This window comes from Nicotiana tomentosiformis, chromosome 8 (genome assembly GCF_000390325.3).
Source record: "Nicotiana tomentosiformis chromosome 8, ASM39032v3, whole genome shotgun sequence".
NCBI lineage: Eukaryota > Viridiplantae > Streptophyta > Magnoliopsida > Solanales > Solanaceae > Nicotiana > Nicotiana tomentosiformis.
In genome coordinates, this window is record NC_090819.1 from 80,685,943 (window position 1) to 80,700,694 (window position 14,752).

The window sequence follows — 14,752 nt, forward strand, 5'->3', positions numbered from 1 at the left end:
ATCAATATTTGCAACCATTGATTTTAGGGTTCAATCATGAACAAGGCTAAATATCACTAACCCAATAAAAAATAAGCCCTAAATTAAACACCCATCAAATACCCACACTAGGGTTGGGTCACAACCCTAGCTAAAGATTTAGCTACTTATGAAAAGTACAGAAATCAAAGAAAAAATTAAGATAGAATGTATATTAATTGATTAGGGAAAGGAAATCTAATTTATAGATGTTAATCTAGTACAAAAGTCCTCAAAATAGCAAAGAAAATATCTTAGGTGCTCTTCTCCAACGTCACTTCACCTAAAAATGATAAAAAGTTCTATTTATACTAAGCTGAAAATAACTGACAAAATTGCCCCTGCGAAGGTTGTGCGGCCGCATAATTCTGGTGCGGTCTGCACATTGAGCTTCTACGACTGCACAATTATTGTGCGGTCCGCATTCTTGGAATATTTGGGCTTGGAACTTCGGGGCTTTTGCGGTCCGCATAAAAATGAGTATGGTCGCGCTTCTGATTGTGCGACTGCATAAAAATGATGCGGTCCGCACTCCTTGATTTTGAACTTGAATCCAACTCTCTGATTCTTCACTCCTGTGGACCGCATAATAGTGAGTGCGGCCGCACTTGATATTCTGCGGCCGCACAATTGTGGTGCGGTCTGCACCCCTTCAGCTTGCCCAAATACCATTCTCTGAATCTCCTCTCTGCGGCCGCACTACTGGCCTTTTTGCCCTGTTTTGGTTCTTGTTCACTTTTGACTCCTTTATGAGTTGATTTTGACTTCTTTGGCTCATATCCTAATATTCCTGCAAGTAAGCACATTTTGTTAGTTTCCGAGAATGCCTTTAAGCATTTTTGAGCTAAATCGCAAGTAAAAGAGAGCAAATAATCGGTCAAAATTCCTACTTATCAACTCTCCCAAACTTAAGCTTTTTCTTATCCTCAAGAAAATAATGCAATTCGCACCTCTACTAGAAAAAGAGATATTTCAGCTGGCTTAAGGTGAATCAATCACACATCAATTGGGACCAACAATTACCCACAACACATGAATTATCAACAATGCAATGGTTTAACTTTTTGAGTACAATAGTTCTAATGTGACACTAGAGCATCAAGAGTTGACTCTATTCATTAAGGAAACTCACTCTTTCACATAGGTCATTGTGGATCCAAACTCCTACTCCTGTACTCTCCATTATCACATCTCACTTTAGAATGCAACACTCGATACAAGGATTGTGAAAAGTTCGCTCATTTCTCTCAAACAAATGCCATAAGTCCGGCTCTAAGTACCATAAGTTTTCCCCTCTTGTAAATCAACACTAATGTAAGCTCACTCAACTTGAAATCATGTAGGGCTTTTGCTGGATGTAATGAAGGCTTTTGGGCCAAGGTAGGACTTGTTGGAATAGAATGGTTTCATCTTTCCTTAAGCACTCCATTTTCTCTTTTCGGCTCATACTTTCTCGACTCTTTGAGTCATTTTCTTCTTCCTCGGGGGAACTTAGAGAAATGTAACGTCACTCTTTCTTGATCATGACATTCATTTTTCTCCTTTTCTATTTACTTCAGCCTTTTATCCCTACTTTCTTTTGAATTCCCTTCAACTCTTCATTTTATTCACTTTCTTTTTGGCATTTTTATTTTTATTTTATTTTTCATTTCTTTCTCTTCTTTGTACCTTTTATCACTTTAAACTCCTCGTCTCTCCCCCAAACTTTGTTTTTGCCCATTGTTTCTCAAGAATGCTAGAGAAAGATCGGGTGCTAAGAGAGGGTCACTACAAAACGGATAAAGGCTTGTAATGTGGTTATTGAAAGAAAAGGGCTTAGGCTCAAAGGGGTTGACTAGGGTTATTACATTGGTAGGCTATGGAAGATTTCAATTCAAATTGGATCAAAGAAAGCCTACAATCATTTCTCAATCCAAGCTACATTTAGAATTTCGCCTAGAAAAACACTCGGGGCAAATTCTAGACTATTGGCACCTGAACTTGGACTTGCAATTCAATACCGCACCTCTCACACTGCTGGATTGCTAAAGAGAATGGAGTCCAGGGCCCACAACAACCCTAGCTAAGATTGAGAATCACAAATGGCTCGATTGAACCACTCGATGACTGTTTGAGTCAACACAAGAGTCTAAAGGTCACAACTAGAGCTATTTTATGCCAACAACTTTGTTTTTAACCATAAGGTCAGAGGTAAATGTATTGGTACCAAGTGAAGCATGCTCGAGACACTTTTATTCATTACTACTATATTTTGTCAAAACATAAAAGAAAATGGACTCAATCCCTTAAGAAGGTTGTCATGCCATCCATCGTTGGGAAGAGCTACCCGGTTCACACAAAATCCACCTTTGGAAAGAACCATGGCATTAAGAAAACCAAAGGCTTATTGTTCACTCAAAACGTAAAAAAGAAGCTAAAAAATTAAAAAGAAGCTACTAAAGTAAATAAGAAGTTATACTACTAAGGAAAAACAAACTAAAGAAGCTTTGAAGTAAACTACGGGAAGCAAGATAAATGAATATACAAACCGAAGTCAAATGAATATATACATAAGGGAAATGAATATCTACATCAAATGGGGAGAATATATACATACCAAAGGGAAAATAAGAATGAAAGAAAAATAGTATCAGAGTTATTACATGCCAAATGTCAAATGTTAATTAATCAAAATAGACCACCCCCAAATGATTAATAAGCATTGTCCTCAATGCTTAACAAAAATAAGAATAGGGAAGGGGTAGAGAGTTAAGAGAACTCCCTATGTGGTCTCAGTTTGTTTAGGCATGGAAATAACCCTAGTCAAAAGAATAAAATTAAGGAAAAATCTAAAGAATAAATTAGCATACTAGTAATGAAGATGCAGGTGAGATTCAACACTGATGAAATGAGGAGAGATTGAAAACAATGAGGATATGCACTATGCTAGCTTAGCTTCAGGTTTCAAAAGAGCGTAAAGTGTAAAAAACTGAGGGAGGCCCTATTTATACTTTTACCAGTCGGGCCCACAATTTTACCTGTAGTGCGGCCGCACAATTTTGAGTGTGGTCCGCACTCATTACCTGCCCTTGTGAAGAATTGTTGTGGATCGCACAACAATGAGTGCGACCGCAGAATTGGTGCGGACTGCACAAAAATGGGTGCGGCCGCATTTTGTTAAGGATTTTTTCCAGGCCAAACTTCAGAGACCATGTATTTTTCATCACCCAATTGTGCAACCGCACACAAAATTGTGCGGCTGTAGAGTGGCAGTGTGCTCCGCATAATTCTAGTGCGGTCCGCTCTTTTGTGACAATTAGCCAAATTTTTCATGCTCAATTCCTGCAATGCACACCCATTCCTGCATACACTTCAAAACTAGTTAGTACAAAACAAAGCCTATCTAATCTAAAGAAGAAACACAAGAAAAAGAAAAAGACACATGGGTTGCCTCCCAAGAAGCGTTTGATTTAACGTCATGGCACGACATATGTTGCCATCAATCACTTGAAATGGAGCAATGCCACAATGTGGCTATCATCAACCTTGCCAAGATAATATTTAACCCAGTGCCCGTTGACTCTAAACACCTCATCATTCTTATTTTTCAAATCTAGAGCACCAAAGGGTGTCACGTGTACAACTTCAAATGGGCCACTCCACTTTGATTTCAGCTTTCCCGGAAACATCCGCAACCGAGAGATGAACAAAAGCACAAGATCACCTTCTTTGAATTCTTTGTTCCGGATATACTTGTCATGGAGGTACTTCATCTTGTCCTTATACAAGGACGAACTGGAGTATGCATGGAACCGAAACTCATCAAGTTCATTCAATTGCTCTACCCTAAGATTTGCAGTTACATCCCACTCAAGATTAAGATTCTTCAATGCCCACATAGCCTATGCTCAAGTTCCACCGGAAGGTGACAAACTTTTCCGAACACTAACCGATACAGAGACATACCAATTGGTGTTTTGTAAGTTGTTCTATAAGCCCAAAGAGCATCGTCAAGTTTCTTCGACCAATCTGTCTGGTTGGCATTCACAGTCTTTGACAGAATACTCTTGATCTTCCGATTGGAGACTTTAACCTGTCCACTTGCTTGAGGATGATAGGGGTCGACACTTTACGAGTGACACCATACTTGGAGAGTAAAGTATCAAAAGCGTTGTTGCAAAAGTGTGATCCCCCATCACTAATGATGGCCCTTGGAGTACCAAACCTTGTAAATATGTTCTTCTTCAAGAAAGCTACCACACTTCGAGCTTCATTGTTGGGCAAATCCACAACTTCAACCCATTTGGACCCATAATCCACAGCTACCAATATATAGGTGTTCCCACATGAGCTCACAAACGGACCCATAAAATCAATGCCCCAAACATCAAAAATATCAATCTCTAGGATGGTGGTGAGAGGTATCTCATTTTTTTTGGAGATCCCACCGGCCCTTTGGCATTCATCACAACTCTTAACGAGATCTCTAGCGTGCTTGTAAAGGGTAGGCCAATAGAATCCATAGCTTAGCACCTTTGTAGTAGTTCTCGCTCCACCATGGTGACCACCATATGGAGAAGAGTGGCAAGCTCCAATAATACCCAATTGTTATTCTTCTGGTACACATCTTCGGATAACACCATCAATACAAATTTTGAAGAGATATGGCTCATCCCAATAGAAGTCCAGGCAGTCCCGTTTGAGCTTCTTCCTTTGGTTTGAAGAGAACTCATTCATAACAATACTACTCATAAGATAGTTGGGCACATCGGCAAGACACGACATCTCAGTCATAGAAATGGAAAGGAGTTGTTTGTCAGGAAATGAATCATTGATCTCAAGGCCATCATGTGGCCGCCCCTCCTCCTCCAATCGGGACAAGTGGTCTGCCACTTGATTCTCACTACCCTTGCGGTCTTAAATCTCTAGATCAAACTCTTGTAATAGAAGCACCCACCGCATCAACCTTGCCTTAGAGTCGTTTTTGCTCATAAAATAATGAAGTGCCGCATGGTTGGTGTGAACAATTACCTTTGTACCCATTAGATACGGAAGGAACTTCTCCATAGCAAAGACAATGGCTAGGAGTTCTTTCTTGATCACCGTATAGTTGACTTGGGCCTAGTTCATGGTCTTGCTAGCATAGTAGACCGGATGAAAGATATTGTTAATTCGTTGCCCCAATACCGCTCCAACCGCCACATCGCTTGCATCACATATAAGCTCAAATAGTAAGCTCCAATTTGGCACGGTGATAATAGGAGTGGTAGTCAACTTATACTTAAGTAGCTCAAATGCCTTCATACAATCTCCATTGAAAAGGAACTTGGCATCTTTCTCCAAGAGTTTGCACAAGGGGTTTACCACCTTAGAAAAGTCCTTGATGAATTGGCGGTAAAACCCTGCATGACCTTGAAATCTCCTCACTCCCTTTACGGAAGTAGGGGGATGGAGTTTGGATATCACTTCAATTTTTGCTTTATCAGCCTCAATACTATTCTTGGAAATCTTGTGACCGAGGACAATGCCCTCCTCGACCATAAAGGGACACTTCTCCCAATTCAACACCAAGTTAGTTTTCTCACAATGTGCCAATACCTTATCCAAGCACTCTTCAAAATAATTCCGCACGACAGAAAAATCATCCATGAAAACCTCGAGAAAGTCCTCCACCATATCGGTGAAGATGACCATCATGCACCGTTGAAAAGTTTCTGGTGCATTGCATAACGCGAATGACATCCGCAATAATACAGAAGTGCCATAGGGACAAGTGAAAGTGGTCTTCTCTTGGTCTTCAGGAGCAATAAGAATCTGGTTATACTCGAAATATCCATCAAGGAAGCAATAATAAGCACGTCCGGCCAACCTATCCAACATTTGATCAAGAAATGGAAATGAAAAATGGTCTTTCCAAGTAACTTTATTGAGCTTCCTATAATCCATGCACACTCTCCACCCGGTGACAGTTCTTGTGGGGATCAATTCATTTTTGTCATTTGTTATCACAGGCATGCCCCCTTTCTTTGAGACACATTGCACTGGCGAGGTCCACGAACTATCATAAATGGGGTAAACAACCCTGACATCCAACCACTTGATGATCTCTTTACTTACTACCTCTTGCATGGACTCATTCAATCATATTTGATGTTCCACGGAGGGTTTGGCATCCTCCTCCAAAATGATTTATGCATGCAAAAGGCGGGGTTTGTACCCCGAATATCCGCCAATGTCCAACCTATTGCTTTTTTCCTCTTTGGAGCACCGCAAGGGTGGAATCTACCTGCAAGTTAGTTAAGCACGAGGAAAGAATAATAGGTAAAGTGAAACAAGGGCCTAGAAACTCATACCTGAGGTGTGAAGGCAAAGTCTTCAACTCCAAGGTGGGAGGCTCCTCGATTGAGGGCTTTGTTGGTGGAGTCTTCCAGTTTTCGAGATCCAAGGAATGTTTTAGGGGCTCATAAGTATATGATCCTATTCCTTGCAAAGCATTGACACAATCTACAAAGCCTTCCTTCTCATCCTCATCATGATTCAAAAACACAGCTTCCAAGGTATCTTCAACATTTATCACAACACTTGTGTCATTAACAATTACTTCGGTCACAAGATCCACGAACGAACACACTTCGTTGCTATTTGGCTGCCTCATTAATTTACAAACATAGAACACCACGTTTTCATCTCCCACCTGGAAGGTGAGCTCGACGTCTTCCACATCAACTAAGGCTTTCCCTGTAGCAAGGAAAGGTCTCCCCAAAATTATTGGCACCTCGTAGTCAACCTCACAGTTAAGTATCACAAAATCTGCGGGAAGGATGAACTTGTCGACCCGAACTAACACATCATCAATTATCCCCAATGGCCTTTTCATTGTCCGATCGGCCATTTGCAACTTCATGGATGTGGGTCTTGGTTTCCCTATTCCTAACATTTTGAACAGAGAATAGGGCATCAAGTTAATGCTTGCCCTCAAGTCGCATAAAGCTTTGGCGAAATCGGCACTCGCAATAGTGCATGGGATTGTGAAAGCACCGGGGTTTTCCAACTTTGGAGCCATGGAGTGTACAATAGCACTCACTTGATGTGTCATTTTGATCATTTCACAGTTCATTGATCTCTTCTTTGTTACCAAATCCTTTATGAACTTGAAATATCTCGGCATTTGTTCTAAGGCTTCAACAAACGGCACATTTATGGACAAACTTTTCATCATATCAATGAATTTATTGAATTGATTCTCATTGTGTTTCTTTGCAAGTCTTTGAGGGTATGGAGGAGGAGGCCTTGGCATTGGTGCCTTAGCCTTTGGGACTACCGGCTACGGCATGTCAATCACGTGCTCCCTAGACGGGTTCACTTCTTCTTGCGTCTCCTCCACATTTTCATCAATAACAATCCTCGCTTCTTCATGAGCTTGAACATCATTGCTTGGCTCATCATCATCTTGCACCAACACATCATCACCCACATGTCTTCTTTGGTTTGAGGTACTAGCAACTCCACCTCTCCCACTTCTTGTTGTCACAGCCATTGCATGTCCCGTATTCCCACCTTTCGGGTTCACCACCGTATCACTAGGTAGCGCCCCCTTTGGGCGAGTATTTAAAGCTTGAGAAATTTGGCCAAGTTGAACCTCCAAATTGTGGATAAAAGTGTTGTGGGAGGCTAATTGGGCATCGGAGTCGGCGTTTTTCTCTATCATTTGCTTAAACATATTTTCAATCCGTCCCATTTCACTATTGGAAGAAATAGGACCTTGCGACGGATAAGGAGGCGGGTTGTTTGGTTGTTGATACATTGGGGGACTCTGAAAGCCCGACCCCCGATTTCCTTGATTGCTATTGTTCCAACCCCTTTGATTATTGTTGCCTCCCCAATTGCATTGATTGTTGCCACCCCAATTACCTTGATTATTTCCTCCTTAATTGCCTTGATTACCTTGATTACCCCAATTGCTTTGATTATTGTTATTGCCACCACTCTAATTTCCTTGGTGGCCTTAGTTGTTCCAATTTCCTTGGTTTCCTTGTGATCTCCATTGTTGTTGTTTTGGAGCATTGCCTCTTTGACCTTGATAATTGTTGACATATTGAACCTCTTCATCTTTCTCATCATATGAATCATCTTGATTATACCCACTATTACTTTGCTCAAATTGTTCCGGATGGTTTTGTACTTGTTGACCTCGTTTTCGTCTCTTGTTTACCATTATGTTCACCCCTTCTATAACATTCACCTATTTCGGCCCTTGAACCTGTTAAAGTTGAGCCTTGGTCAATTGGTTCATGATGGTTGTCAACTCCGTAATAGCTTGCCAATGATCATGTAGCTCCTTGTGTAGGTGAATAACATTTGGGTCACCCTGAGGAACATTGGCTCTACTTTGCCACACCGAAGAGGTGTCCGCCATCTCATCCAAGATTTCACAAGCTTCAGAATAAGGCGTGTTCATGAAGTTACCCCCAGCAAGTTGATTTACCACACACTGATTCGTTGTGTTGATCCCCTGGTAGAAGGTCTGTTGGATCATGGCCTCGATCATATCATTGTTCGGGCATTCTTTGACCATGGTATGATATCTTTTCCAAATCTAGTGCAATGGCTCATTAGGCTCTTATTTGAAAGCTAGAATTTCATCCCTTAGTGTAGCCATGTGCCCTGGAGAGAAGAATTTGGCAATGAACTTCTCGTCCAACTCATCCCAAGTGTGGATGGAATGATTGGGCAATCTCTCCAACCAGTCCAAAGCCTTTCCCCGTAGAGAAAAGGGAAACAACCTTAACCGCAGTGCATCCTCGGAGACATTTGTTTTCTTGCTCCCCCAATAAGTATCGACGAAACCCTTGAGATACTTGTAGTCATTTTGGCGTAGAGCTCCGATGAAGAAACCCTACTGCTCAAGCACTGTAAGCATCACATTGGTTATTTGGAAGTTGCCCGCACTAATCCGGGGCGGGACTATTGCACTTGCATAGCCCTTATTCGGCAACACCCGGTGCGATGCTCTTGGTGGAGGTGGGCGAGGGTTTGGGACATTATCATGAGGCGGTCGGCCTCGCCTGTTTACTTGAGGCTCGGGATGAACCTCATCCACTTAATCATTATCTACCTCCTCCCCCAATGGTAAATTTCCGAGGGGCTCGTTGTTAAGGGCCATTTCGTACCTAAAAGCAATTCACAAACAAAATTAGTGACTCGGAAGGAAAGAAAGACAAAACACACAAATACCTAGATATATAGCTAAATACGTTTAACTCCCCGGCAACGGCGCCAAATATTGATCTCCGCCAAACCCACACCACATTTAAGTAGTGAGGCGGTCGATGCAATAATAAACCCAACGAAGGCCGGGATCAAATCCACAGGGAGTTAGAATATGAGATTAGGTGTATATCTAAGTTAATTGCAAGTTTTGGCTCCAATTACACTTTCACAAACTTGATTGGTGTTTTACTTCTACTTTACTCTATTGTTTGGAATATAAAACTAAGGACAATATTTTTGGTTTTGAATTTTTCAAATGATTAAAAGGGACTAGGGTCTTGACTTCTACCTAGGTGGTTATCTAATGGGTTATAAACTCCAGGGAAAATTTGATTAGTTGGAGTCGTGATGTAGCAATCACATCCGGGTACTCTCTCTATACCTCTTGGTAGTTTGAGTGATTTTGCCCAATTTGGCTTTCTCAAGCCCAATTGGGTATTTGCACAATATAAGTGATATTAGCTAAAGTCGGGTATTACTATCTCTAGGTTTAACCCTTTAATTGGGGCTATCAATTTTTTGAGTTCACCCCATTTTCTTGTTAGCCAAGTTTTCCTAGACTTAGTCTCTCTTTCTCAAGTAAAGGCTAAGTCAAATAGGCACGAATCAATATTTGCAACCATTGATTCTAGGGTTCAATCATGAACAAGGCTAAATATCACTAACCCAATAAAAAATAAGCCCTAAATTAAACACCCATAAAATACCCACACTAGGGTTGTGTCACAAACCTAGCTAAAGATTTAGCTACTCCTGAAAAGTACAAAAAACAAAGAAGAAATTAAGATAGAATGCATATTAATTGATTAAGGAAAGAAACTCTAATGTATAGATGTTAATCTAGTACAAAAATCCTCAAAATATCAAAGAAAACGGCTCAGGTGCTCTTCTCCAACGTCACTTCACCTAAAAATGACAAAACGTTCTATTTATACTAAGCTGAAAATATCTGACAAAATTACCCCTGCGGAGGTTATGCGACCGTATAATTCTGGTGCGGTCTGCACATTGAGCTTCTGCGGCCGCACAATTATTGTGCGGTCCGCATTCTTCGAATATTTGGGCTTGGATCCTCGGGGCTTCTGTGGTCTGCATAAAAACGAGTGCGGCCGCGCTTCTGATTGTGTGACGGCATAAAAATTATGCGGTCCGCACTCCTTGATTTTGAACTTGAATCAAATTCTCTAATTCTTCACTCCTGTGGACCGTATAATAGTGAGTGCAGCCGCACTTGATATTTTACGGCCGCATAATTTTGGTACGGTTCACACTCCTTCAGCTTGCCCAAATACCATTCTCTGAATCTCCTCTCTGCGGCCGCACTAGAATTGTGCGGTCCGCACTGCTGGCCTTTTTGCCCTCTTTTGGTTCTTGTTCACTTTTGACTCCTTTATGAGTTGATTTTGACTTCTTTGGCTCATATCCCAATATTCCTGCAAGTAAGCACATTTTGTTAGTTTTCGGGAATGCCTTTAAGCATTTTTGAGCTAACTCGCAAGTAAAAGAGAGCAAATAATCGGTCAAAATCCATACTTATCAACTATTTCATATTTTAATCAATTTTTCACATAAAAACTTTCTGAAATATTTACGGACTGCCCACGCAAGTCGAGGAAAGCTGAAGGGTGCTATTTGAGGTTTAAGAACACAGAAATAATTATTAAATTTAAAGATGACCTATCGGGTCATCACATTCTTCATCTCTAAAACAAACGTTCGTCCTCGAACGAAACTAAAAAATTACCTGAGGTGGTGAAAAGGTGTGGATATCTACTCCGCATGTCCGACTCGGACTCCCAGGTAGATGCTTCTACCGGCTAACCTCTCCATTGTACTTGAACTGATGGATAACTGTTTGACCTTAACTGTCGGACCTGCCGGGCTAGAATAGCTACCGGCGCCTCCTCATAAGTCAAATCCTTGTCCAATTGGACTGAGATGAAATCTAACACATGGGACGGATCACCATGATATTTCCAGAGCATAGACACATGGAACACCGGGTGAACTGCTGATAAACTAGGTGGTAGTGCAAGCATGTAGGCTACTTCACCCACTGTTTCAAGAATTTCAAAGGGTCTGATATACCTAGGACTCAACTTGCCCTTCTTTCCGAACTTCATTACTGTCACGCCCCAAAATCGAGGAGCGCGACCAGCGCTCAACCGAGTGAACCCGACTGAGCAAGCTAGTTAGATTTCATTCTACCCAAATTCATTCGTGAATAAAGAGGAGATGTACTCTGTTAATCAAATACTGAAGAGATTTCATTAACCGCTTCCATTTCATTCCCATTAACAACATCATTCAATATTTCAAAAATAGTACGAGTTTATAGATTTAATGAAAAACATGTTGCCAAATACCAACAATTCTAATCCAATTCCCAACATCAAATACCACCCACAACCTGTCTACGGAGCCTCTAAGTACAACTGAAGAGTAATATGAAAATGCCGGCAACAAGGCCCTGGCTATACCTCAACCACAAAGTACATGAGAAACAAAAGATACATGACCCCAAAATGAAGTGGGGCTCACCAAATCAACTGAAAGGAGTGTACTGCTATCACTGATCAATGCCGCCTGCTGTAGAACCACCTGCATCCATTAAAGATGCAGCGCCCCCGGCAAAAGGGATGTTAGTACTATCGAATAGCACTAGTATGTATAGCTAGAAATCCTCTTTCTAAATAGAATACCCATATGATCTATACGCGGAACACATAATATAATGTAATTGAAACAACCTGTACAAACAAGGACAACAAAAGTGGCACCTATTGTTTGCATTAATAATGTGTCTTATTAGACCGTCCTTAGTGTTCACATATCATATTATACACTTATGCGTTTCATAGATCGTCCATAGTGTTTATTCATACGGTACATCTATACCTCTTATACACAATGCACCTATGTGTTTCATAGACCGTCCACATGATTTCATATCACAATGGATTTCATAACATAATGTACCTATGCGTTCATAGACCGTCCACATAATTTCATATCACAATGTACATATGCATTCATAGACCATCCACAGGATTTCATAACACAATGTACCTATGCGTTTCATAGACCGTCCACAGGATTTCATAACACAATGTACATATGCATTTCATAGATCGTCCACAAGATTTCATAACACAATGTACCTATGCGTTTTATAAACCGTCCACAGGATTTCATAACACAATATACCTATGCGTTTCATAGACCGTCCATAGGGTTTCATAACACAATATACCTATGCGTTTCATAGACCATCCATAGGGTTTCATAACACATTGGAAACAAAAGTACAAATACGTACATCTCATAACCTTTCACACCACATATCACCCAATCCGTACTTTCAACTTACAACATTATTATTTCATTGGCTCTCTTGGCCATACATATGATTCTTTATTCATGGCGCAAGGGCCGTATTTCATATTCCACACTTTCATTTCTTCCCTTTCATAGATCATCATCATAATTATCAACAAGTAGAATATTCCGGAAATCACAACTTTAAATTCATTAGTAATGAAGGCTTTAAACACAATTGATTTCTTTCCAATAAATGGAGTGAAATGATTGGCAATCGAAGTACAAGTTAAAATCATACACAATTTCTACTCACGAATATGTAAGAATGCAAAACACATTAAAAATTACTTACAAAGCATAGCATTAGCTAAAACAGCCACATATGGGCATCACTTGAGTTCATAAACTTTTAGCCGATTATATTGTCGAAGTCAATTTTGGAATAGTTGAGTCAAAGCTCAGTTCATAATCTTTCTCACGTTATTTCATTTCATTAGCACCATTGGTCACAAGTATAACTTTCACTATTGGCACGTTGGCCACACTTTATATTCCCAATTTACTGATTTCACTTCCAACCATCTTTATAGGTTATCAACAATAAAACATTCCCAATCAAGACTTTAGGTACACATATGAGCAATTAAGAGTCTTAAGAATATTGAGATTTTCTCACACAATTTGGCATACTAGCTTTCATTTGAAATACGATTCAAGCTACCACAATTTAATACGCAGCCCATACTTTGAAACTCACGGAAACATTATGGAATTCAATTCCAATAGAGAAAGTTTAGCCAACATACCTCAATTGAGCTTTCCTTAAATTACTACAACGTTCCGGAAATTCTAGTAATCCCAATCTATTTGAGACATAACAAAATTAAACCATAATTAGGAAGATATTCATGGTCTCAGCTCATTTGAGCATTTTATCAAACACTAAGTGTGGATTAAGGTTCAAGGTCCTTTTATAGAGGATTCCATCATCTCACAACCCAATCTTTATCAGTTTAGCTCAACAATCTTTCTACACCCTTTGATCATCCCACCACATTGGCCTTTCTGGGGTGATACAAAAATGGTGATATCATAGTCTTTCAACAGCTCCAACCATCTCCTCTATCTCAAATTGAGATCTTTTTGTTTGAACAGATACTATAGGCTACGATGGTTGGTAAATACCTCACACGAGACACCGTAAAGGTAATGCCTCCAAATTTTCAGTGCATGAACAATGGATGCCAATTCTAAGTCATAAACGGGATAATTCTTCCCGTGAACTTTCAACTGTCATGACGCATATGCAATCACCCTGCCATCTTGCATCAATACTATACCAAGCCCAACGCGATATGCATCACAATACACCGTATAAGATCCTGAACCCGTGGGTAATACCAATACTGGTGCCGTAGTCAGTGCAATCTTGAGCTTCTGAAAGCTCGACTCACACTCCTCTAACCATCTAAATGGGGCACCCTTCTGGGTCAATTTGGTCAGTAGGGATGCTATGGATGAAAAACCCTCCATAAACTGGCGATAATAACTTGCCAAACCCAGGAAACTTCGGATTTCTGTAGCTGAAGAAGGTCTAGGCCAATTCTAAACTGCCTCAATCTTCTTAGGATCCACTTTTATGCCTTCAGCCGATACTACATGCCCCAAAAAGGCAACTGAGTCTAACCAAAATTCACATTTTGAGAATTTGGCATATAACTGATTATTTTTCAAAGTCTGAAGCACAATTCGAAGATGTTGCTTATGCTCCTCTCGACTGCTGGAGTAAATCAAGATATCATCAACGAATACAACCACAAAAGAATCCAGATACGGTTTGAATACCCGGTTCATTAAATCCATAAATGTTGTTGGGGTATTTGTTAGCCCAAATGACATCACTAGGAATTCGTAATGCCCATACCGAGTCTAAAAAGCTGTCTTACGCACATCGGATGCCCTAATCTTTAACTGATGATAACCAGACCTCACATCGATCTTTGAAAAATACCTTGGCACCCTGAAGCTGATCGAATAAGTCCTCAATTCTCGGCAAACTGATACTTGTTCTTGATAGTGACCTTGTTCAATTGTCGATAATCTATACACATTCTCATCGACCCATCTTTATTCTTCACGAATAACACGGGCGCACCCCAGGGCG